We start from the raw sequence: 25346 nt of genomic DNA, 5'->3' as shown, positions 1-25346 counted from the left end.
GTTGACAGTTCCTGTAACTGGGTCGCAAAACAATCAGAACACGTTCATTTCTTCAAAATGAATTAGTTTATCAAGCTTTGGAAATGACGGAGCTCAGTTCTGGTGCAAGTCTGGCTTAAAGATTTAGGTTAGTAGTTACTTTATCCATTGCCTTGTAGGAATATAACCTTCTTGCTGATTGAGTTGTCAAAATCAAGGATCATCTGATGGCTCCCAACAGCCCTATATAAAATTGGTGTACTCAAATCAATTGGCTTTGCTCGAATTGAAAGAACTAGCTGTCAACCACATATGGTGCCCATTTGTTCATGTGGACAGACTCCAGACATCACACCAGTGCTGTTAAAGCCAGAGCTCCTTCTCATAGGTGGCACAAGATTTCCGTGGGAAAGACTCGCTGCCTTTTCTTCAACCACTTTTATGACAGGCAAATGGGGAAGATGAAAGATGCAGCTTATTGATGAAACTTGAAGGAAAGCATAAAAATCATGTGTGTGTGCGTGTACATGTAAGGGGAGTTACGTGGGACTTCTGTTGATATGTTCCAAATGTGCTTTAGTTATGATGGAATACAGAAAAGATCAATATTTTTCTCTTGTGTCACAAATAAATCATCATGCTGAAAGAATCACTAAAATTTAATAGCTAATGGGTTTGATAGGAAAGGCATGTCACCATCTCTGTAGTCACATTAACTTTCCAATTTCTTTTCTTTTAATCTCTCCTTTCAATTGTGCATGAAGAAATCTGTTTAATTTAGTCTCCGCCTAAAGGGCTTTTGTTTGTTTGTTATTTAATTATCAGGAATGCCAGCAGATCTCTCTTTGAATTATTTGAGTTCAGAAACAAATGTTCTTTCCTCATATATTCTTACCAGATATTTCACACTTTGATTTCTCAAAAGTAGATCAGGATGGACTTGCCAAACTATCTTATTTTGCAGAGGTGGTTGTGACATAAAAATTAAGTCAAGCTTGAAGAAAATTAGATGAGTGGTTGTAAAATTAGTAACACCTAAACCAGGAAATTGTGAGTTTACAAATTATGGCATTTTCTGCCAGTTTGAGTATTTTAATTATGCTCATAAGCAATTCTGTTCATGCAGACTGGCAAAATAAGTATTTAAGTTTGCCATTTTAAAATTATTAAAATTATATTTTATCAGATATATTTAATTCCCAATAAAATCTATCAAACAAGACAAGTTTGATTTTTTCTGAACCTTGAAACCTTCCAAACTGTGGATTCTGCCAAAATACTGTAAGTTTTTTTAATATAATTTAAGAGGCTTAAGATACTGTAAGCCCTTAGAGCAGTTTAAGAGGCTTACTGTAAACTCCCTAAAACTGCAGAGCAATTTAAGCAGTTAGAGCACCCCTAAGGTCCACACCCTTGCCTGGAGTAAAATGGCACAAGCTCCCTGGTTTCAGAAAAGCTTCAGCAGTTTTCCTCTGCCAGGAATCTGTCCCTGAAACTTTAGAAGCCTTAAGCCTCTTTGGACCTTGTTTGCACAAGGCAACCAGGCACTCCAGCAAGCCCTTGTCAAAATAGTCTGAGCCACTGTTGCTAGCACAACATCTTGAGTCCAAGCACAACAGACATTGTAGGCATTTTACAAGTGTTTAAACTATATCAGTTGCTTAACGTCCAAAGCATTGGAACTAGCACAATCCGTAGGGTTGCTACTCAAGAAGAAAGAGGCACTAAAGGTTGCAGAGTGCTCGGGGGGGTGGGGGTGGGGGGGGTGGCGGTGTGTCTCACACCGGAGACTTGATACAGTTACATGCAAAAAAACATATTTTAGAAGACATAAATTACTTTCTTCAGCCTGACCCTTCCATTAAGAGCACAATAGAATAGAAGATCAGCTCAGCTTGGAAGCAGGTTCTCAGAGAAATTCTGGCATCCTCCCTTTCCCTCAACACCACTCTTCACCACATTGGCATGTAGACACATGAGGTGGGTTCTCAAGTCTCAGCACTCTCTGCTTGGTCGCCAAGTTCCTCCTGGACTTGCAGGCCCAGAGGGGTTTTGCTCAGCTCACCGTGGCTATTTGCAGATCCTAGCATGCAGCTCCCAGAAGAGATACTCAGCTCCTCCTGCACGTGGTTAATGGTTTTAGCAGACACCTGTGAAGCAATAATGGAATTTAGTGTGCCCATCGCACATGCATCCTCCCTGAGCTTTGATCTCACAGCTGCGCCTACACGTAGGCCAAACTGTAATATCCGACTCAGTCTTATTGAAGTTCAGTCTGAGACATAGTTATGGATTTAGGCTTTCTCACTGAGACTCATCTCAGTTCCAAAATGGGAATTTAGACCCTCGAAAGCACTGATTCAGCTATACATGTCATACCCAGATGTGAAATGCACTAATGAAGAGAACTAGGACTTAGTACCTAAAAGAACCTCAATCCATGTGGAGCTCCCAGGCTTTCCAGTCCTTGATCCAAACAGCCTTTAATCAAGGAAGAGGATTGTGAGGGGACAATTAGCCAGGGAGCAACTCATCCCCTGTATGGTCCGGGCTTAGTATAGAAAAGCTTTCCTGTTCTTCTGGAGAAAACCGTAATGGGAGCCCGCAAACAGCTTCACTCCACGCATGCCCAGAGGCTGGATGCCAATTCAATTTCAGCCAAGGCCTACAGCCATTGGAATGACAAATCTTTCCTTAACACTCTTATTAAATCCTAATCTCAATCCTATTCATCATTATTAAGCCTTGAAATTGGGCTGAATATTTAAATGAGGTGAAATGAAAAGACAGAGAGGTGTTGGGAGTATGCTATGTGGGGTGCAGAGAAAGATTTAAAGAGACAACTTGAATTCCCTTCATGAGTTGAAGAGTAATCTATCCAGATTCAGGAACTGATAGAGGTAAAAGATTTTCAGACATAGCTAAAAAGGGGGTGTGGGGGGTTGTGGGGGTATGACAGAGAGGAAAAAAGTGAAAGAAATTACCTATTAGAATCCATATTGGTAATATTAGTCTTTCAAAGACTTCTTAGTAAAGTAACAGGGACACGAGGGGGAGGTTTTGTGGCGCAGAGACAAAGGACATACAAAGAAAAGATTAATTGAGGGATTAAAGGTACCAAAGTGGTTTAAGGGATATTGAAATATGACTTCACTGAGGTGCCTGTTTGGCCAAGACTAACTATGATGATAAGGAAGGGTCTGTATCAGCTGGGTCTATGGCAGCGAACCCCTGTCGGCTGCCTCACGCCACAGGGGAGTGTGAAATGCTTTTAAAGTCTTAAACAGACACCAATGACGTTATTCCTGATTTACACATATTTCTTACAGGAGAATAAGCACCTACACTGAGTACCTTCCCAACCAGGATCTTTTATAAAAAAAATATTCTGATTTTGGAAACACTGGAACAAGACAGGAGTTTAGTTTTAGCTGCTTAACCATGGAACCAGGCCTTGAGACTGACTTTCTCCACAGGGGGCCAGGTGACGATCTCAGCTTCTCCAGCCCTCTGTGACCCCCAGTATCAATCCAGTGCCAATCCCATCTTCAGACAGTTTTGCTGATGTAAGGGAGATCACAATCTGCCTCATAAGGAATGGATATTTTTTGCATTTAAAAATAAATATTCAGATTTGGAGCATTTCATGAAGCAGGGTGACTCACACCATCTGCTCCTCCTGACAGTACTTGGGAAGCCTGCAGGTCTGCTTTTCAAATCACATTACGTATATATAATACTTTTTCTCATTGTTACTTTTTATTTTTCAGATGGGTCCAAGTCAGAGGAATAATTTCTGCTCCCTTCTCACAGTCCCTGCAATCCTAAAATAATTCATCCAGCTCATTGAAGATTTGTGCATATCCACAATCTGTATCCCAAAATGCTAAAACAATCTATTTAACCTTTACGCCAGCTAATGCATACATTAGAACAAGGACCTATATAGGAACATAAAAGTGTGAGAAATTGAAACTCACTGACATAAAATCAAAGAGCTTGGCCATAAAACGTGTCACTTTTATGTGATTATCTTGCCAATATTTCCACGTTGCTAAACTAAATCAAACGGCAATTTTTCCCACATGTATTGCATTTAATGGAGTCCGTTAATGGCAGCAATTCCTTATAGATCTCCGTGTAATGGAAGAATGGTTCCTTGTGCCATAACACCATGGAAGCTGAACCCCACACACACACAGCCGTATATCTTGTGAGCTTGACCTTATATGACGCGCTGTGTCAGGCAACACCGAGCACTGCTTTTGCTAAGACAATCCTTCAGGAAGATGGAAAGGCACTTCAGGGAGCTCACTGCTGCCAGAAACTGGATCAAACTGTGCCCAAAGACTGATTTTTTTTGCAAAGGGGTCTTTAGCAGAGACACTGTTCTCTCTTCTGTCCAGCAGAATGGCTTCACTTCTCTGTAGAGCTGAAAATTATCCCGTTGACAAAAAAAAACCAAAATCACCAAAAAAACCACCACCACAGCAAGCTCCTTTAACCCACAGACGTCAAAAAGTGGAGGCAAATGTCTGCCTCCCTTATTTATAGCTAGGAAGGTTGAAATCAAGTGATTTCCCCATGTTCATACAGCAAGCCAACGGCAGAGTCAGGGGGCAGAACCCAAGGAGCTTGCACCCTTGCCCTGTGCTCTTGCTCATAGTCAAGGCTGTCTTGAGGTACCTTCAGCTCCTCTCTTCTGCTGTCATATACCTATGCTTGGCCAAAGCAGAAAACATGAAGCGGAGAATGTACAGATCGCTCTGTACAGTCCATAATCCGGGAAACCCATGACCAGAGCAGTGAGGGCTGCTCCAGTACCTCACCAGTGTCCTGCGCCCCCGGGAATCCCTTACACCCACAGCACATAATGCCCCAGCAACGCTCGCTCACTGCAGGAATATGCGCAGTGGGAGCAGAGGTTACGGAGGGACGTTGCTTTCGTCCTGTCACAGAATGAACACAGCTTTTTGAGGGTCGCTTTCTACTGGCCTTGGTCCTTACTTCTTCCTGAAGAAAATCCTCCCTCCTGAAGCCTGTTGAAATCAATGCAGTGGCAGTCCAGATTAATTTGACATCCACATGCTATTTTTTAAAATTATGTTATTAGGAAGATTTTACTCACTGTTGTTTTAAAACCCCTAGAAACACAAAAATTCCATTTCTCCTGCATCTATTTATCTTCATTAACCACGTGCTGGTTTTTTTATTCTTTTCTGCTGTTGGTAGAAAATCCAAGCCAATGCAACTCCCTTTTCTTTCCCTTTGGTATCGGCCAGAATTGGAGATTTCTGTATTCTGTATGTGCCAGTGTCGAGGTCTGTAAGTGTGTATCAGTCACGAGGAGGATCATTGCTATTACTTTAGCAGCATTGCTGGTCAAATTGAGTTGTCTGTTTTCTATGTTTTTAAAGCATTGGATTTTTTTTTTTAGTTGAAACAAGTAGAACCTGCTGTCCAGAGTAATATTGCTCAAAAACATTTGTATCAGGTGGAGTAGGTGGGAAGGGCATAAGAAACAAAGAAATCACAACCATATATTTCTTAACTATTTTCAGAAGCAAGACAGTTTTGGGGGGAGAAAAAATAAAGACTGGCAATGTGTAAGTAACAGTTTTAAACTTGGGAATTCCTAAACAAGTCTTTCATGGCAAATTCAGAATTTTGTTCATTCCTTCTCTTCATCACGAATCAGACTCAGACTTTAGCTTGCAATCAAAAAACCTCTGCAAGTCTCCATAATGAAAATGTTTTGGTTTAAAATACTTTCAACACAGCTGAAGGAACCAACCAATTGTAGCCTGGATTTCCCACCAGATTGTAACATATTACAGCATATGACCCAGAGCCACTGACTCAGCAGGATTGCACAGCAATACATGCTTTCTATTCACATGGCTTACATGAGCAGCAAAAATAGGCTGGCTGGGTCTCTGAAAACTTCAGTGCTTTTCCAGGTTAATTTTTGATCTTAATGATTAGTCATTTTTAATATAAATGCCTCTTTCTATGCCATCTATCTCTGCCTCCTATTACTAGTGAAAAAAATGTCAATGTGTTATTTCTATAGGCTTCCAGAGCTTTGTATGTGGGAAAGAGCCACTTGCCTAGGAGCTGCGTTTCATGTTTCTCCAGCAATATGATACTCTGCTACAACATTATTTGTCATCCTTGAGAGATCTTCTATCTTGCATCAGCCCTACAGTCCTCCCTGTGATCACTGGTACTTGGGAATGCAGAAAATCTCACCATTTTTATAAAGTTAGTACGAGTTTGATTCTAATTTCCTGCAGTATCCCTCAGATCATCTAGTCACCTCATGGGAAAACTGAGTACCAAACTTAATCTGTCCTAGTTTTCCAGAATGAGCCCACTTCTATCCTCCCACTGCACCCCACATGTCCCTGCAGAACAGAGACGCAGCAGCAGCTATAGCCCAAAGGTGCAACAAAGGAAATGCAGATTTTTTCCACTTTTAAACTATTAAAACTGAGAAAAACATATGCTTTTTCCACACCGTTGAGGCCTTTTTCGTGGACGTGTGGAGAGAAGATCGGAGGATACAGGGTGATAGGGCTCCTCTCACAGAAGAGCTAATCAGAGGATGTGCCAGGGCAAGGAGGGCAAAGGGCAGGGGCTTACAAACACAGGCAATCCTGTACGTTTTGTGAGAGGTGGCCCTTCAGCACAGGGAATGTAGTTTATCTACATCCTGAAAGGCACCATGTAATTTTATAGTGTCATAAAAAGGATTATTATACTAATAGAAGTTAATAATTCTAAAAGCTTTGTGACCTCTTTGGTCATCTTGGCTCAGCTTCAGCCTGGGTGATTTTTTTTTTCCTTGTGGGATGAGTTGGCAATGACCATTAAACATAAGAGGCCAAATCCTCAGCTGGTGTAACTCAACCTGCCTCCATTCAAGCCAGCGGAGCCCTGCTCCGAGGTGAACCTAGCCAATGGATTTCTGTGACATTTTGCAGACTTGAAGAGAAGAAATGTAAAACTGACATGATTTACTACTCTACCCTGGGATCTCAGACTGCACTGTCCTACTTTTTGTCCTCTGCAGTGTCTTTTGAGCCACCCTTGGGTGTAAATGGGCTTCTGAGCTGAGCTATCTAGCATAATCATCTTAAGGAAACAAATAACTACACACACTGGCTGGTTTGTTGGTACTGGAAAAATAGATGTAGTTTAGCTAATGTTAAGCGCCAGAGTCCCCATGTGTTCTCCTATGAGCAGATCAGAGGGCATACTTAGCCACAAGAATGTAAAGACTACCTGAGCCCCACAATACAGTGGTTTTAACTGCCATATATCACTTGGTGATCAGGTATGTCCCTGATGAGAGGTTACTCTCAGCTTCTGCATGTCAGTGTACAGACAGAGCAATAACTGGTTTAAACCCCTTCCTACCACCCAATGCCCCACGCTACTGCGTTTGATCCCATATATTCACTCTGCTGCAGCTCTCCTGGTTAGTATGGCCTTGGGAGAAAGGCTGCAGCAGTACCAAAAAGGTGCCTCCATTCCCGATTCCAGCAGCTGACCTCATCTCTCTTGCTTTCAATTTCTGGGCTGAAAAAAATATATTGCATATTAGGCTCTCTGCTCTAAAAAGGTTTGCATTGAAGTGCTCGGAGGTGTCTCTCAAGCAAGGAGAGGTGTGGCAGCATAAGCAAGAACCGTGCTTGGCACACCATTGCTCTCCCTGCAGGAGATGTTGGGTTTCACCATCTCCTCTATGCACATTCAGAGGTTGATATAGGTATACTCAAATATATACAGACATATACACACTTTTATGTATCTATACACACATACGTACACAAAAGCAACACTGAAGAACTGTTTGTTCAAAGCACAGACTTTAGGAGATCAAATCAGTTCCAATGCCCGGGCAGCAGCTTGGCCCCTGTGATGTTACTCCCTAGATATGCTAATGTAAGATCAGAATCAGACCCCATGCTTCCCTAAGAAAACCCTCAGAAAGGATATTGGTATCAGTGCCTTGTGCTGGCACAATCTAATCAGCATTACCTCTTAGCGCGAAGAATCAGGGCTCAAAATAGTCCACTCCAGTGTCTTTTGATTGCCAAGTGTTTCAAGAGAGAACAACTGTGTGCAAAAGACTAATAAAACTAAGATACTCGCTGCATTTGCATTTTCCACCAGGTTTGCCTGCATTTTGCATCTGCTAAGTACCACTGCAGCAATTTCCAAAGTGCGGTGCTCCTCACCTCTGCTGTGATTGATGGGCCCAAAGCGCTGCACCTTGCCAGCAGACCTGCCTCCTCACCCGGAGCAGAGGCGGCTGGGGCTGGGGAGGGGGTGCAGTGCTAGGGGCAGGCGGAGATGTGGGAAACAAGGGCACAGCTCGAGGTTCCCTGGCTTGAGGCTAAAGAAGAGTACAGAGGACAAAGCAAATATTAGCCCAGATTTCAGCAGCTACAGGTTAAATTGGAAAGCAAAAGAGGAAAAATTAAGTGGGGTGGGTGTTACTGCTCCTGAACTGAGCAGTACTGAAGCTGCATCTCTCTCTTTCTCCTCTTTTTTTTCCACTCTCTCTCTCCCCGTGGCCTGTACAAACAATTTAGTGTATATGTATTTTTGGCACAAATCGCAGTGTCCTGTGATTCTTGATTATAATTATAATAATGGGTTTCAGAAAGCCTGCAAGTGGTTCTGGGAATTATAATAAGGGTTTAGGACAGACGTGTTGTTTATATGGTTAGTGTTTGTTGCATATTAAACCAAGTTTAGCAGAATAGCTGGTGGTGTAAGAAATTGCAAAATACGCAATTAAATGCAAACTAGCAGAAAAACACCTCTCTTCTTGAGAGACAGACATGCTTATATTGTCATGTCTACCCTACAAGCAGGAATTAAAGCAGATGCAGGTGGCTAGTTCTGTTGTGAAGGTATTCCATTGCATCTGCCTCGTCTGAATTTCCACTCCTACAATCTTCTCTTAATTTACCATGAGAAAAATACGTATTCGATCTTTTTTCTTCGTGTTCTACTCATCCCTCTTTATGATTATCCTTGCTTAAAGCATCCAGCCATGCAAAAGCTCCACTGAGTCATGCAGTTCCCATTACAACCAAAGTAGAATTATTCCCAATGATAGCATCTTTTTCCTGTGATTTCCTTTCCGAGAGTCTTAATTTCTGTTCAGTCACATGACCAGATTTCCACTTTCTCCCTTGTGAAATTATTTTATACTTTAATAGTTGTCTGTAAATTGTGGCCAAAAGCCTTCGAGCTCCACCTTTCTCAGGGCTGGCTCCAAGTAACTGGTGACGTACATGACCTTGGAAAGGCCCCCTCTGAGCATGGACCCCAGAGGCGCTGGATGGAAATAGGAGCCCTCGGAGACAATGCAAAGAAATAAGTGGTTTTCTAAAAACCTCTATGAATTTTCTTTTCTTTGTTCATGGTTATGACAGACCTCAAACCCACAAACGGGACTGATGGACTCTGCAGGATTTTGTGCCTGACTGAGCAGGAGGAGCTGAGCTCAGGCCCAAGGTGAGGTTTCTGCAGCCAAACCTGCGAGGCTGTGGCAGGACTAAGGGTGGGCCCGAGCGCCGGGGCTCTGCGGGGACCGGGCACTCCGTGGGCTGACTCGCCCGTGGTCGCCTCTGAGATGGTTTCTGATGCCTCGGAGCTGCAGCTTTCCTCACTTTTGAAAGGGGAGAGAGGAAAAAGTAAAGATAATGATAAATAAAGCATCCTCCTCCTGGCTGCGTTTCCCAAGGCTGCATCTCAACCCCTCCCCATCCTACCGGCAGCCGCTGTCAGAGCCCGCTCCGAGCCCGCCGCAGCCACCGCTGCCTTCCCAGCAGCTGCGGACTGCATGTTGATCGTGTTCCTCTCCTTTGTTAACACAATTGCTTTCACCTTTACATAAATCAGATTTAGAGAACACATTGCATCTCGGAAGCCCTGGGACACCTCGAGGCCTCTCAGTTCAATGGAGCTCATTATGGAAATCAGCTAAATGCTGAGCAGAGAGATAAGTGCTAACTGTTTACCAAACCCCTCCACCAGAGATATACCGCAAGAGCTAATGGGAGTTCATCTGCAGCCTTAACTCAGTCATTCAACCCTCTTTATCTGCTCCTTCGACTAATCTACAGGGAGAGACGCACAGGTTTTCATGGAAGATCTTTCCGTGTAGCTCCTCTTGGACAGGCAGGATGGGGAGGAGGGACAAGGAGGAGCTGAGGTTATGCCACGAGGAACCAAAGCAAGCCAAAATCTAAATGCTCAGCTCCAAGCATTCTTGAAGGTTGCTGATATTCTCAGCTTTGCAGTGAAAGCCCAGCTTAAGTAGAGATGATGACGCGAAGAGGAGGGATGCGCGCTTGCAGAGAGCGCGCGTCTCTCCTGAGGCACAGCAGTGAGCTGCCAGTGGGTGGGAAGAAGGGCTTTCAGGATTGTAGGGAGGAACAATGCAGCTCTGAGCCGCCAGGGGCACAGGTAGCTGTCACCCAAGGCGATGCAGCATCAAGCCTGATACGAAAAGTGGATGTGAAATGCTCCCAGCTGTGGCAGTGGCGGATTCTTTTCTGGAAGCATTTTTCAGCTTGGTCCATCCGGAGCCAAGTACAGGCGATCAGAAGGAAGATGTGGATGAAGATACTCCTGCGGATACCTCCTGTGTGTGGAAGGAGGTCCTCAGATCAGCAGCTGCGCTGGAAAGCCTGTGTGTACCTGTACAGCACACGTAAATCACAGCCAGCTCTAGAACAGGCGCGCTTTTTTTTTTTTTCCCAAAACATTTTTACTTAGGATTGTGAAACTTTACAAGCTGGGGAATGGTTTTGACTTGTTTCTCAACTCCATATTTTTTAAGTTTTAGAGTTGTCAAAACATTTTGTTCTGACATTTTCTCCGAAAAATGCCAATTTTCTAGTTCAAGATGACTTTCCATTTTTAAATTAGTGCAGAATTATTAAGGTCATGATTTTAAAATAAACAAAGAGTTATGCTACCTTTTAACTATTTAATTAAGGGGGGGAAGGAGCTGTTCAAATACCAGAAGAAAACACTTTCAATTTCTCAAAGTGAAATATTTCTTCAGATTATAGGTTTGCAAAGGTTTCAGAGATGTCAGCTTCTTGTCTTAATTCAAGAGAGGAAAACATTTCAAGCTCTCCACAATATTTTTGAAAGAGGAAAGCCACTTTCAGCTCTAATTGCCTCCTTTTATGGAACTAGCTCCCTTTGGAGGTTCTTGTTAATTACTGTCAATGGCTGTAATTTTTGTCTGTCCAACGTGAAGAAGTCAGAGGGAATATGATACCTGTCCCTGACATACCACCTTCTACTGAAGGAGTGCAGTAAAGGTGCCTGTTTTTCCAAGAATAACCTTTCTCATTAGAATGCAAGCAGACTTTCCAAACTAAGATCATTTTTCTTCCTGTTGTCCCAAATTCCAATACTCTGCCCTTTTCAAATTATTTTCAAGAGAATAGTTCAGTGCTAGGTTTGTTTAATTATTTTTTTAGATATACTTTTTATACATCTTGTAAGTTGCACTGCATTTCTCCCCAGTACAGAAAAGCAAAGAAGAGCTTATAGGTGCCACGCTAACCCCAGCATTTTGAAATGGCATATTATTTAAAAGTCAGGACAAATTCTCTCTGCCTTAGTAATTTCATGCAAGCAGAGAGGGACAGAGAGTGGAAAGTAAGATGTAGTTTTGCGGTATTGTGTATGTTCTCTAGGTGGGTGGGCTGGATACCTTTGTGTTTTAAGGACAACTTTGTCTTTACATTCAGAAATAGTTTTCTGTTCTAAGAGCTGCAAGAGTGATTTATAGACAACACACATAAGGACAGACACCATAACACCAAAATGCCAGTACCTCTGAGATGGAACATGGCAGTTATTGACCAAAATACAGCAATGCTTTGCAAGGGTGAACATGGGGATTACTGAGGAATCTTGAGTTTAATTTGAAATTGAAAGAGGATTTAAACAGGCAAAAACAAAGTTTCCTGCATCAAAACTTTACCAAGAGGCTGGATTACTATTGCTAGTCCCCAGAAATATTTGTAGGCATTCTTGGTACTCAGCCCATGCTCAGCTGGTCCCAGCAACAGGGACGGGACTGATCCGGCTGAAAATTCATCTACCGTGAAACTCCACTTTGGGAAAAAAACGCTTCACCATTCACCAACAGCTCCTTGCAAATGGTTCATACCCCTAATCACTTCTCCATCTATTTTTATGAATTAGGTCCTTTACCTATTGTTTAAGACATAACATGATTAACAGCCCCAGCGGCTGAGATTTCCTGCATTATGTTACAGGAACAACTGATTCATTTTTATTAGAAGTTAATTTGTATTAGAAATTACTTGTATTACTTTTAATATCTCTTATGTCAGTAGAACTTCTGCTCTTTGTCATTACTTATATCTATTTTCCAGCACAAAGTAAATTTGGGGAGAAACTACTTCCTTAGTGGACCTTAAGGTAACTCCCCCCAGCTGATTTGTTAGATCTGTTACTTCCAAGGGAATTTGGTTGCTCAGATTTTAGCACTGTGCGCTTTGGGATCAGGAAGGAAGCAGAATGAAGATAATCGCATATTTTGACTTCTCCATTTTTACTGACCTGCTGAGCTCTGCAAGCTTCCCTAGCAAAACATGCAACTAAACTTCACCTAAATAAGCAGCCATTGTTGCCAGATGCTTTGAAGCCTCCTGTGCCCTACCACCGTAGGATTTGTACCCGACGCTCATCAAAGCTGCTCTTCCCAGCCTGGGAGTCTACATCAGCATTAGCCGTACTATTAGTTAAAATCTCCTGCACAAATAAGCTTTGGGTCTAAGTTTGCAATCAGTGGTTGAATTAAAAATAAGGAAAATTCTAGAGGCTTCAGCCAGTCAGAATTGTTTTGCACTAGACAGAAGGACCGATAGGACTAACTATAGATTTCTTCCAAGACGGATGTTCTAATTTCTGCAGGGTTTCATGGTGACCTTTGGTGCATTTCATGATCTGGTCCCTTAGAAAGCACTATATTACATCTCAGTCATTGTACAAATAACATCTTGGGATTATAGCCTGCTGTTAATAAATGTGGTTAATCATCAATAAGAGACTTTCAGCTATTATACCCTGACGATGTAATTTTATACCTCGCCAATCCAGAGAAATCGGTTCCATTCCTTTTAGATTTGCTGGATAGATTTGGGGCATTTCACGGTTAATGTCACTAAATCATCTGCTAATTCTAAAGAATCATTTGAGTACCTGGAGAGAACGTTCCCATTTCATATTTCTAAGTTAGGTTTTAAATACTTACTTGGCTTTCTGCTGGGTTTAGAAGGAAGATTGATACTGTTGTTGTTGCACCAAAGCAAATATACAATGACCTTGATAAGTGGTCTGTTTTATGCGTAAGTTGCATAGGATGCATTAACACCACTGAAGTCATCAGTCTCAGACAGTTAGATCTTCCCTCATTAAACTCCATTTCACTACCAAGTCAGCTGAAAAAAATAAAATAAAATTAGAAGTCAATGAATGGTCTTGTTTGCGGGGAGAAGGAATGTCTGTGCAGAAGCCCAGCTACAGTTCTTTCACCTGTGCTAGCTGACTCCAGGCAGCGGGCTAGCCATGCAGCCCGCGGCTCACACTGGCTTCACTTGCCTTCCTCTCATGCGGACATACCGAATGTCAGCGAGGGAGCAAGAGCTTGCTGAAGACACAAGAGAAAGTCTGCGTTTGTAGACCCTCATCGTATGGAAATCATACCAAAGCAGCGTTCTCCCCACCTCGATCCATTCCTGGCACATTCAGCAAGCAGATCTAGGGTGGGAAAGCTCGCGGGAGGATGGGTGAGCCTTGGTTTTGTTTACTTTGCGCATCCTCTTGACCAGCACCTAGTCCTTTAGTAGGACTAAAAAGTTCATTTTGCCTTGTCCTAGACATGTCCATTAATTGTCTATCAGTGTCAGATAACTATAAATATAAGGCATAATATATATAGTAAGATAATATAGAATAAGACAATCCTTCCTAAATTTTTTGGGAGGGCACATGTTTATTCATGCACCTGTGGTGGCAATGGATTAAAAATTTTATAATTAAAAAAAAAGGGACACTTTAAATTAATCAAGTACATGACTTACTATCAGTTTACTAGAAAGCTTCCCAGTTTTTAGAATGGCCCATAATGGCTTTTGTGAGTTTTAATCTGCACATTAGAAGTATCAGTCTTCCAGGAAACCTGCTCATACCGTCCCACCAGGCACTGCAAAGAGAAATAGGAATGAGAAAGCTTTTCTCTTCTAGGTCTTGCTGACTTCCTGGCTTAGAAGCATGGGGATTACTCCTATGATATTCTATTTGCAAAGTGTTGTGAATCTGATCTATTAAACTTATTTGCAAATTGTTTCACCAGTTCTATAAACAGGATATATAATGGAGGAATAGGGAGGAGAAAATTGGCAAATAATGCTATCAAAACGCTATAACATCAACTGAATAAATTACCCTGCAAATGCTGTTTGACTTGTTCCAGTGTGATTGTCACAGGCAGAGCCTGAAATCTCATCCAGGCAGGAGGAGCCTATGGAGCGCAATTGCTGTCTATAGGGTTCCAGGTAGCTGCAGGATGCGGATCAGCCTGCAGAGGTAAAACCCGACGCTAGGCATCCTTCCTGAAGGAAACTCAGGCTCCTTTTTAGGGTATTGTGGGAATAAAATACCTGCTTGCAGAGCTGCTGTTATTAGTCACTGGTATTGCTCATAATGTTCTAGGTGCGATGCCAATGAAAAAAACAGTCGCCAGCATTTCCCTCGCTCTTCTCGCTGAAGGATAGCAAAGAGTGTAATTTGGTGGCTAAATGCAGTTCGTTTATCTCCTGCCTTTAGCCAACGAATTTATCACACACATTAATATCGAAAGAGGTTAAAGTTCAGTGAATGAAACATTTGTTTTCTTGTGCTCTCTCTATAAATAAACTCTCCCACTTTCATGGCAGTATTTTTACAAAGCGAGGGAGAGAAACAGACACATTAGAGAGATAGTTGTGTGCGTGTGGTGGGGGAGGCTGTGTGCATGTTAAAATGCTCCCAGAGCAGACCTCTGTGACTCTGACTGTATTACATCTTCTCTCTTCTTTCCCCCCCTCTTTTTTTTGTTGTCTCATAGTTATTAGTCAGCCAGACATTTTTTATCTCTTGGAAAGATACTTTAGCTCTTATCCAATGTAATCATCTCAGGGGCTTCTACTTTAGTCCCACAGGCCTGGAGAAATGACATCTCTTTTACTGATTAGCAAAACAATACAAAATGCTAAGAAAAATGACTTTATTCTCAACCTTTCATTAACTCCTGCTGTGCCTGTTTGATTTGGAAGAGTTTGTTTCCCAGTTTCAAGCCAAGCTACAATTTCTTTCTGTTCTTTGGCCCACATAATGCAGTTGTTTGAGTGAATCACTGTGTTATTTGCAACCCTAACAGACAGTAGTACGGCAGAGCCTGCAAGATAAAACAGTGCCAATGTCTATGCCCAGCCCTGCTGCCTGCTATTTCAGTGTGAGTCCTGTCACACCACTGCAGCACTATGGGGGTAAGTTAGACCTGAGCCTGAGCCAAAAGTGAACACAACCATGTTGATCATTTAAAAGCACATGAAAATCCCCAGAAGGATGATCTGAGATTTGTATGAACTCCACCCTGTCCGTGCCAGCAGAGCAAAAGAAAGTCATGCTCACAGCAACATGATATAATGTCATGAATGACACAGAGGTGCAAACATCCTGCTCCATAATTCCATGGACTGAAAGTAATGTAGTGACATTGCACTTAAGCACAAGGAGATGAAATGGGTAAAATTATATATATAAAGCAGTCCCTGAAAGCTATTCAGGCTTCCCATCCCCTCTGCTGGTCAGCTCCTCCAGCAGAAGGAGGATCTTAAGAAAAAGAGGAGAAACTTTACAGGGGAAAAGCTGGAGAAAGCAGGTGGGTAAATGACAGCACACAGCAAGGCAGGCTGCCTCATAGCCACTAGGATTTATTCTTTTGTCCTGAACATGTCCAATGGGGAAAACGTTGGTACCAAGATCCCACAGCCACCAGCAAGGATGAAGAGGACTATGAGAACAGCAGTTGGCCTGTCTTGCTCGTTTTCTCTCTTTTTTGTGCTTTTGACACAAGACAAATGATGATCCAAACATGCTGGAATTATGTCCTCCCTCCCGCAGGAGGTTTCTTTATTTCATTGAGGGTTTAATTTTTCACTAAATTTAGGTGTGATCAGAGGCAGAGGGCTGATGGCCCCAGTCAGTGGAGTTCTGTAGTTCCTCACAGAAGCCAAAGGACCGAAAGGTCTGCTCCCCTCGTTGCCACCCCCTAACAATATTCAGCCTTTGATCAGAGTTTTCACTTAGGGATCTCTGGCAATAAGTCACCTTTTTGCACCTCACCTGAATGGAGCCTTTAGAGGCACGTGGGAATGAGACGATGCTGCTAAACTGCCCATCAGGCAATTCAACACCTTGAGGAGCTGCCACACTGAGGCAAACATATGTACATGATGATATTTGTCAGTCGCACTATCCAGGAACTTTTCATTCTGTAAAATGATATTCTTTTTTATTATTATTTTATTTAAAAAAAAAAAAACAAACATATCAAAATATCCAACTTTCTTATAGGCCACCACCCGGCCTTCCTGATGGACTGGAAGTCAAAATTCTTTAAACTGTCTGCACGACAAAAAATGCAGCGTTTCATATAGAAAAGATTAAACCATTAAGCAAGATTAAAACGTCTTGCATGTCTCCTCACAACTTTATGAGCTCACCAGTATATGTTATACTATAATGAAAAAATACAAAGTGGAAATGGAAAGTTCAGTGTTATTGAAATACATCCTAAAAGCAGAAGCGAAAATTCCCTCAGACCTTTTCAGGAGGACTTGTTTTGACATGTTGTTTGTCGAAATTGTGGATCAAACTGATACCTAGGAGTGTTGTTGAAAGGAAACTCAGTGCTGAAAATGACAAGGAGGTTTTAGTAAATGTTGTGAATTAGAGTACAGAATTTGGGTTCCAGCCCCCACCAAGTGCCTCAATGAACTTGCAGATCTTCCTTTCTGTCTTTTATGCTCTCTCAAAAGTTAAGGCTGGAGGAAGGACATTCTTCTTCATGTGTCTAATCAATGCTTACCTACAGTGGTGGCAATTCAGTCTTAATCTGGACCTTTAGCTGTAAATCATACAGCAAACCATAATATTATACAGGTAATCAAATACAGTCCTTAAAGACATGTTCAAACCTGTGGTGGTCATGAAGGAATATTTTTACCTGGTTCATTCTTTAAATCACCATCTTCTTCCTGGTGAGTCGTACCTCTACACCTTCTGCCCAATAGAGAGTCCTTTTTCTCCATGGAATTCAGTTCTTGTCTTTCCAAATCATGCCATTATCCAAGAAGCCAGTTTAAGCCAATTAATGTGATATATCTGCCCACTGGTACCTGGACTGCAATCATTAGTCATTTGAACAGGCCACTGAAAATCAGCAGGTTGAAGGGGACCAGCCCGTTGCCACCACACTCACTGCCCGCATCGTGGACATGGCGTCATCACACCGTGGTCTCATGCAGAAAAAGTACTCTCCTCCAAAACTGCTAATGCAGGAGTTTGATTTTAAGTACTCTAAACTGTAGACTTAACCAAACATTAACTGAAGGTCTGGTGTAGCTTCTGTTAGCAGCTAAGATTGCCCATGACAGAGACTAAAAACTGGAGAAAGCTGCTGTGTCCTTTAATAGTGGATTTCTCTTTGGATCATCAGCGTGGCCAGGCCCATACAAATAATGAATCATAAATTAAATGGCTCAGTAAATAAAAAATGGACTTATCAAGGACGCAACCATCACTGCTGTAAGCCAGACCCTCTAGTGCAAGGAAAAGATTGGCACTAATGTGCCACATGCTTCATTTGTTTCTTCATTTTCAGACGGAGCCATAAGCTTTACGAAGGAATGACATTTATATTAACAGAAAGAAAAAGCGAAACAAAAGTAAAGTCTCCTAAGGAACACAATAAATAAAATTGGCAACCTTGAGCAGTCAGAAATGGAGAGCCCATCATCTAAGAGTCCTGGGTTAAAAAATCATGGGAATGTTTTTTTGTGCTAACTTGGTGGAATTTTTATTTTAAAATAATAACAATAATTTTTTTTCTGGATTTTGAGACTGTACGGGGTATTCATTTTATATAAACAGGCTGTCCTTCACAGCTAGAAAGATAAGTTAGTTCCTTTTTCATTTTCCCCTTTTCCTTTTTCCTGAAGCTGGAGTTCTAAGGAAAATCCCAACAGCTGCAGAACTCATTGTAAAATCGCAAAAACACATGTTCCTGGCACGTGTCACACTAGTTCTCTCGCACAAGACAGTAGCTGCCTCTGTGGACGTCAGACTTGAGAAATGCAAAGGCAACAGAGGGGGAAAACCAGCAGGATCGTGCCGTCACTTGAGGCCCTGCCGAGACATGGGCAGCAGCTCCCTCTGCAAGGACCCTCTCTCGATTCCCGCCCCATCGCAGGAGCCGTGGCCCAGCAGGGACCAGCAAGGAGGGAGGGAGCCATCCCGAACCAGCAAGCATTGCTTGCAGAAGAGCAGCGCTTTGTGCCGCCGGAGAGCACGACGAGGGAAGCGCTAATCCTGCATCCTTCCAGTTCTGGAGCGCGGCGCAGGCTGCGGGGGCTCTCTGGGACGTGGCTCTCACCACCCACAGCCCGGCCCAGAGTGGGAGGGAGGGCTGCGCCGCCCACGGGCGTCCCAGGGCTGGGTGCCTGAGCTGTCAGGTGATGGGCCCATAGCTGCCTCCTCTGAACTGTGTGTCCTCACAGTCTCATTTCCGAAGGGTGTTATTTCACTGCTGCCTCCCAGATAATGTAACTGAATCATTCAATTGAGCATAAAATAGAAATTTGGCTTCTTATCTGCTGGGAAACCAGCTTTACTATTTTCTTTCTGCAAAATACATTTTTCACTATCTTATCTTCTAATAAACAATCCCAGCTCTGCAGGCTGCAGAAATGTTCTGAACACATTTAAGAGACATTCCCCCCCTCCTCGCTCCCCCACTCTTCCTCCCCCCTTATCCCCCCTTCCCACCCTTTAAACTGTCTGTTTTAAAGGCATATTTTTAAAAGGGATCCAATTTGTATTCCATCTTCCTTTGGTGAAGGTATATATTTTTCATAAGCCTGTCCTCTGCTTTTGAGGCCTCTCTCCCTCAGTTTAATTTTCATTCCCATCTCCCTTTCTTCCCTGTGCAGAACTGAAACACCAACTCCCCCCACCCCCACCCCTAATGCTTTCTCTTGTTTTAAGAAAAAGGCAATTCAGATTTAAAAACTGCCCTCCCCTCCCCTGGACCTGCCACACAGCGCTTGCCTAACAGAAACTAAACGTGTCAGTGAAAGGTCAGCTATGAATTTTTAAAGCTTTCTATCTCACTCAGGCTGACATCAAAAGCATTAGCTGCAGCACTAAATCAGAGAACGAGGGGGGATTAGAATATGCAACAAGTCCTGCCATAGAATGCAACACAGCAGAGGATATTCAGAGGCCCCTCTTGGGATGGGAGAAGAAGCTGCACCAAAATTCACTGTCAAGGAGCTAATTTCTTGCTCGTCTGCCCTCCTTCTTGGGCAATTGTACCAGGTAGCTGCACTTTGCAAGGGATCATTGGAAAACAGGACATGCAATTAAAATTTAAGAGGTGCATCAGGAATTGGTGTCATTGCTGCAAAGCAAAAGCTGATCTGGGAGGCAATTTCATGATACCCCCTTATATATGACTCTATGGTCCTCTCCTCAGATCCCTCAGCTACCCTCGAAGGGATCTTCCCCCTGGGTTAAAGCCTTTCTGGCCTCAAAAAAAAGGCAGACTTTTTCTTTCTATACCAAATTAAGGTCAGTGGAAGGAAAAACAGTGTAATTCCTGCAAAAATAAGCAAATCAGAGGAAAGCTAAAGCTACCACATCCCAGCAGCTCTATCTGATAATGTGCCTGGGTTATCGGAGGGGCACAGAGTCACACTCATTCTCTGGACCTTCACCAGCTGTCACCTCTGGGCCTCCACTTTTGCATAGTCTTTGCATTTTCTCATGCTGGGCAAATAGCCGTGCCTCTAGACAGATTTGTTTTGAAGAGAAGATATCTAGATTTGTTGTACAAGGCATCCAAAGCTAGGTAACAAAACTCTGTCTTTTTGTAATTTCTTTGCAGGCTGGTGTCGAGTCCTCGTAGTTTGTGCCTCTTTTCCATAAACGACAAGCTGCGTCCCAAGGTTAGAGTGCGCAGTATCACCTGCAACAACAGAACGTGGGCACAGTTCAAGAGGTGATTTATTATTCATTGATCATTTAACAATTTGGCAGATGAAAGCAGAACTTATCCCATCCGGGCTCCTATGTGCAAAGCAGCCATCCGTATGGCACGGATATGTTTTAGGGGGAACAAAGGATGTTCCCACTGAAAGGAAAACTCAAGTTAAAAAAACTCTGGCACCTGAAGCCTGCCTTGGCCTCCCTGCAAATCATTAAACGGGAGCGCAGGGATGTTCAGGAACATCATCTGGAAAGCCTGGCATTAAAATGCATGTGATATCTGCTCTGAGAGCCTTCCTTGCCGGTGCTGGGACAGGCTGCCGTAGCTTATGGTTTTCCATTAGACACTGCCAACTCGGGGTGAACTCCCAGCTGGTCCTACCGAGCCGAACGAGAACTGCCACCAGCTGCGGTGGGGCAAATTCCGAACCTTCATCAATGCATCTTTGACACCTTTCCAACATTACATCCCCCGTCCCTCCACCACCCTTGACTGGCTCTTTTCAGACTATTTCTTGATTCCTCTCGAGGAGGATGCAATGATTAGGAATAGAAGACTTCTGCTTTTAAAACAGTATAAATTCATAAAATTTTAAAATGTTTTGTGGAAATGTGTTCATTTTAAATAGAATGCATGTTTCTTATTGTTCTTTAATGTGTGACCACATTTAGTTTCAGTTTTTTATTTCATGTCAGCCTTTACATCACAGAGAATATTAATTATGCCATGCTTATATCTAGCATTTCTAAAGTCACAAATATATTTCATGTTGCAATAAAAAGTTTTAAAATTATTGAATTATGTCCTTGTTTCTGAAACAATTTGGAGCAGGGCAGGTAACATTTCTGTTTTCTTAAAAATGCCAACATAATGACTCTTTTCCCCATTCTGGATAGAAACAAAATCCAATGTGTCACAGTTGAATAGAAATTCTGTTTTCCAAACAGCTTCAGTTTCCATCTGTCCATAGTGAATCACTGTCCATCCATCCACACAATCTTCCAGCTTTATTCTTCATCCAGCTTTTCCTTTGTGTTTATATCTCTCCATCTGGCTACCCGTATGCTCTTTGGTATCTCCATTTACCCTTCCATGGAGCTAATTTTCTACCAGCAGAACATCCACCAAAGACTTGGAGACCAATCATGAAGTTTTCTGAGCTCAGAAATGAAGGGACAGAGAGAAACACTTGATGAAAAGGTTTGTGTCTTTGACTGAAGAGCAGCAGGACTGATGAAGGAAAAGTAGATCTTGAACTTCAGGGATGCCTGATATTTGTTTAACATGTTTAAGGGATAGGACAAGGCATTTAAGCAGGAAGAAATATGTGGGCACCTCTCCATTCCCACTAAAAGTACCACAGCCTTGATACTGAGAGATCATACCTGTTCACCCCCTTGTTTCTTCCGGCTCTCACAGCACTTTGGCAGGCAGCCTAGCTTTTCCTAGCTGAAGATGGCCATAAAGCCATTAGAGTACCCCATGTTGTTCCATATTTAAAATCCACAACATATCATTATAATGGTCCATAAAGCCTCCATAAACCTGTGTAATGAGCTGTAGCAAGAGACACGGTGTCTTGTTCCTGGATGGCATAAGGCCAGCCCCTGAAAAGACTGCCGCTATGGTACATGTGTCCTATGCACCTTCACGAGAGTGTCCCCATGCACCCACTCAGGTGACATGCCCAGCTACCGAGATGTTCTGTCATGTATTTCTTTTCTTACTGGAAACATAACCTAACTCTTTTGCTCGAACACCTGGCTGCAAAGGAATAACTTGACTTGGAGACAGTGGTGGACTACAAGATCCGGTAAGTCTTCGAGTCGTCCCAAAAAGCAGCCTATAAATAGTTCCTAGCACCCCTCCCCCAGCTCAGAGTTATACGCAAACCCTTCATACATGGTTCAGGCCTTTTGCTGAACTTCCAAATCATCCTCTGCCCCCATCCATATGGCAGCTACTGTGCAGCACTTCCATTTTTCTTTTGATTGGATAAAAACTTACAATCCATTGCATTGAGATGTATTTCATTGCGCAATGCTCTATTGCCCTGTTCCCATTTAGAGATTAGTTTGCTAATTGAACAAAAGGACCAGGATAATCAAAGATCCTAGTGGATTTCAGAATTTGAATCTCAGTGAGATAATATCTAAACGCATTAAACTTCTGTCAATAATCCAATCAAGAAGAATAACACCCAATTAAACTTTCATAGAGAAGAAAAACCTTATAGGAAATAAAATTGTACTTTTCTTTTTTATTCTACTTATTTTTGCCTCTTTTTTTCTTTGTGTTTCCCTGTTCTAGAGGCTGAAATATTGGGGGTCATTCTAATTTTTGTTCACTCGCTAATGATCTCTTTATTGACACAGCAACACTTTTTATTTACTTAATAGTGGAAAAGTCATATCTGTATTTGTCAGCTAACCAAATTATGTTCAAGAAAAATATTATTTTAAATCTCAAAACAGGGAAAATTTAGGGGAAAATGAAAAGTGCTTAGGAAGCAAAAAGGATCTATAACATATATTAATGTACAATCCTACACAAAAGGGCAGAGAACATTCTAAAGCACACAAATCAGAGAACAACCTGAGTGACAAATGAGTTGTTCTTTTCAGTAGATTGAGTATTGGTGAGATTTGAGCTGGAGCACTCTGTTCAGGTTTGGCACAGCATTTAGGGGAAAGGTGGATGAAGTGGAGAGAATCCAAAGCACTGAGAATGATCAAAAATCAAAGGGGAAAGACAGAAGGACTTGGGGTTGCTTAGCAGAAAAGATAAAGGAAGAAGAGGAGGTAACCTCCTTCCAAAGAATAAAAGGTTCAAAAATACAGATATAGGGCAAGAAATACTGGGCTTAAATTGCAGCTGAGATAGTTATGTTAGCTTTTAGGAAATATTTTTCTCATTCCAGGAAATGAAGCAGTGGAACAGGTTGCTTGAGGATGGTATTGATCCCCACCACAGGAAGTCTTTGAGAACAAGTTTAAACCAAAGTGTGGAATGGGAACGGTCTAGCTGATCCTGCACTATGTTGGGGAGCAGAAAGAGGTAGTCTCTTGAGATCTCTTCTGTCTGTGCTTTCTGGAGGTCTGTGACCTATGGATACTTTAATGTGGTCACTGTGTGGCTTGTCAAGGGTACCCGAGATGCCAATTGCTTCGTGTTCACAGCCCCAGCTCTGCCCAAGCTTCCTTTCAGCTGAGACTGAAGCAGGACTTCTGGATACTCTCCTGAAAGGCTTGTAAGGCTCTGGTAAACACAGGGCATGTTGGGTATCCCATTTGGCTCTCACACTTTTCAAAAATCTAGTTATTATTGAAAGTTACTGTGCCAGCAGTTGTATTATTAATACTATTATTTATTATTTATGAAGTGCCGAGTGTGTGCTAGATGCTTATATGATTATACGCTGAGTTACACACTCTACTGAATTACGATGTAATGTTATTACCTGCAGCCTTTGCATGAGAATGATATTTTTCATTTACTGTAGTTGGCTCCTTCATCTAACAATGGTCTGAGCAGGGTCTGTGAATTTTAAGTCATTAATGTATTAGACCTCCCGCCAAAAGGAGGCAGTGAGGGAAAGGGTACCCCCATTTTACAGATGGAGGCTAATGGTGGGGCTCCAAGGAAACTGATCATCCTGGTGTCACAAAACAAAGCACAAAAGCTGTCAACCTGTTGTAAGATGCTGGTTATTTTTACTGACTGGAATGGCATAATTATCACTCTTGGAAATGGAAAGTCTTTGTGCCCTTGTGGACTCAGATGACTTGGCTTAGCTGAGATCCTGTAGCAATCACTTCCATACACTCATTACATATTACATCCAAATGTATTCCCTTTCACATCAATACCCTTTCTACCACCATTCAAGGCAAAGACAGACTGCTCTTCTATGAGAGAGGGTAACATGTGTTCTTAGATTTTCTGTATTCCATTCGATATTTGCCACTGTATTGCTATGCACTCACTCACACAGCTGTTCTAATGGGACTAAATTTTCAAATCTTTTGATCTCTCTTTACACAATATTTATTCATGCTTTACACAGTGTTAATTCATAGTAAAATTCCTGAAACTGTAGAGGTACACCACTGACTTCCCTGCAAAGACAGTCAGGTGGAATAAACAAGATTTTAAACTATCAGCAGTCATCTTTATCCATTTAAAAATATGAATTTTTTTAATTAGCATTTGATCAGTTCTCATATCTACACTATAGGAGTAAGACACTACTACGTCCATACCTCCAACTGCAGTTTTAATCAGAAGAGAGACTGCTCTCTGGTTTAATGAGGTAAATGAGACCTCCGGTAATATTGTCTGTGTAATTGACATAGTTCTCTGGGAAACATTACACTTTATAATGAAAATACTGTATATAATTAGGATCTAATAGGAAGAAAATAGTAATTAGGCAGAATTAACTGAACAGAAGCAATCAAGCAAATAAAGGTTATTCTCTGGAGAGGACCCTTCGGGGTTCAAATGTGTACATCCTATGATTGTAAAGAAGTCACGGTAATTAACAAGAGTCTTTTCATTGCATAAGAATAGCCTAACACTGGCTACTGGAATGGCCCCTGCAAATCAGAATGTGTTCTTTCAGTCCTGTGCTTTCACAGGCATTGGGGGAAGGAGGTTGTATTCAACATCGTATGCGCTTGCACAATGGCTTTAGCAGAGGTTACAAAGGCATCAAGACCTTTAATTCTGTTCTTGCCCCAGCCTTTGTGGACCCTTGTTGCTTTTCACTTTCTGCTCTTGCTCATCAAAGTTTCCAGAGCACTTTGCTGTATGTGAATTTCACAGTAACACTAATCCACATAAGATTTCACAGTAATAAGCAGATTACACAACAGTCCAGGAGTGATCCTTTCCCTGGAATTACCAGAGTGAGCCTAGCTAGTTGGTTAAGTATAGGTCTGAGCCCATTCTCACCCACACAGGAAACCTCCAAGCC

The 25346-nt window shown here is 42.2% G+C and overlaps 1 long non-coding RNA gene across 1 annotated transcript; it reads right to left on the bottom strand.

Annotated features, from left to right (window-relative positions):
* Positions 1 to 1107: 1107 nt before the first annotated feature.
* LOC135316217 (uncharacterized) lies at positions 1108 to 19092 on the bottom strand. The gene is made up of 4 exons (XR_010375652.1): positions 16444 to 19092; positions 14139 to 14260; positions 13310 to 13496; positions 1108 to 2129 (listed from the first exon to the last, which is right to left on the bottom strand). It is a non-coding gene; the product is annotated as an uncharacterized LOC135316217 (long non-coding RNA).
* Positions 19093 to 25346: the final 6254 nt, after the last annotated feature.

The sequence above is a fragment of the Phalacrocorax carbo genome, chromosome 18, assembly GCF_963921805.1.
Source record: "Phalacrocorax carbo chromosome 18, bPhaCar2.1, whole genome shotgun sequence".
NCBI classification, from domain to species: Eukaryota; Metazoa; Chordata; class Aves; order Suliformes; family Phalacrocoracidae; genus Phalacrocorax; species Phalacrocorax carbo.
The sequence above is the reverse complement of the archived record's forward strand: the minus strand, read 5'-3'. Positions and strand labels throughout refer to the sequence as shown.